Source organism: Otolemur garnettii, unplaced genomic scaffold, assembly GCF_000181295.1.
Source record: "Otolemur garnettii isolate 467f Iridium unplaced genomic scaffold, OtoGar3 scaffold00074, whole genome shotgun sequence".
In the NCBI taxonomy this organism is placed as follows: domain Eukaryota; kingdom Metazoa; phylum Chordata; class Mammalia; order Primates; family Galagidae; genus Otolemur; species Otolemur garnettii.
Window position 1 is genome coordinate 6133914 of NW_003852469.1, and position 1652 is coordinate 6135565.

Consider the following 1652-nt stretch of genomic DNA (forward strand, 5'->3'; position numbering starts at 1 on the left):
GGGCTGGGGATTCGAACCCGCCACCTTAAGTGAATGTGGCTGGTGCCTTCTTGAGCCACAGGCGCCGAGCCCCCAGCTATTTTTTTTATTGCAGTTTTCTATTATTATTTATTGCAGTTTTGGCCAGGGCTGGGTTCGAACCCACCACCCTGGCTGGCACCCTACTCACTGAGCCACAGGCGCTGCCCTCAATTTTTCTATTTTTAGTAGAGATGGGGGGTCTCGATTTTGCTCAGGCTGGTCTTGAACTCCTGAGCTCAAGCAATCCACCTGCCTCAGCCTCCTAGAGTGTTAGGATTACAGGCATGAGTCACCAAGCCCGCCATGTTTTGTGTTTAGATAGTCTCACTTTCTTGCCCTTAGTAGAGTGCTCTGGTGTCATAGCTCACAGCAACCTGAAACTCTTGGGCTCTAGCCATCCTCTGATCCTCTTGCCTCAACCTCCTGAGTAGCTGGGACTATAAGCGCTTGTCACATCACCTGGCTATTTTTAGAGATAGAGTCTTGCTCTGGCTCAGGCTGGTCTGGAATTCCTGAGCTAAAAGGATCCACCCACCTCAACCTCCAGAGTGCTATGATTTCAGGTGTGAGCCACCATGCCTGGCTGGTTTAGTTTTATTTTTTTAATGTAAAAGAAAATTTAAGAAGGGCCTGAGTTCCTACTGAAGAGGTTAATGTAACTTCATTTGAGAATGAAGAGGTTAATGTAACCCCATCTTGGAACTCACTCCCCAACCCCCCCCCACCTCCTGGGCAAGGTCGCCCAGGTGGAATCAGTCTATCAGAAGGAGACGCTCCCTCCCCCGCATTTCTGGGCGGCCAGTCTGAAGGGGACCAGCTTCCCCTCCCTTGGCTCTCGTCGGCAAGGTCAGTCAGCCTAAAGGGAGCCAGTCTATCAGAAACAAACAAGCAGCCCCCCCTCTAAAAAAAGTCCCTAACCAAAAACAGCTTAGCCAATAGCAACCCCGCCCGACAAAACACCTGATGTAATTCCTCTATGCGCTTTAAAAACTTCGGCTCGCTTCACTTCGGGGGTCGCCCTTCCCCCAGCAACGCTGCAGGGTAGAGTGACCCAGGCATATGCTTGTAAATAAATAAAGCACCTCTTTGTTCTTGCACGTGTGTGGTGGTCTCTCAGCAGCGATAAGGTCCCAACACTACCAAGTGGGAAACAACTTGAGGTTCTCAGACTTTTCCCAGGGACTTTGATCTCCGTGCAGACTACTGGCTATTTCTGCCTCCAGCATGAAACCCAAGCAAGGGCTCCACGTCCAGCTTCCAGAAAGCACAGTCCTGCACAGTTTGCTGTGCACACGTCGAGTGAAAGAGCTTGGCAAATTGTTCTCAGCCACCCCTCAGTGGGGACGGCTTGAGATGGGAGGAAGAGAGCCAGAGAAGGTTACTTTAACCAACTGCATGAGCACGTTCTTTTTTTAGGGAAGGAAAAGGTAGGGGAGGAAAGAACAGGGAGGAGAAAGGGAAAGGGGGGAGCCGGAGAAGAGAAAGGGAGGAGAGAAGAGAGGGAAAAGGAGAAGGGAAAGTGGAGGGGAGAAGGGGCAGGAGAAGGGGGAGGAAAGGGAGTGGAAAAGAGAGGGGAGAGGAGAACGGAGGGAGGAGAGGGGAGAAAGGAAAGGGGGAGGAGAGGAGCAGGA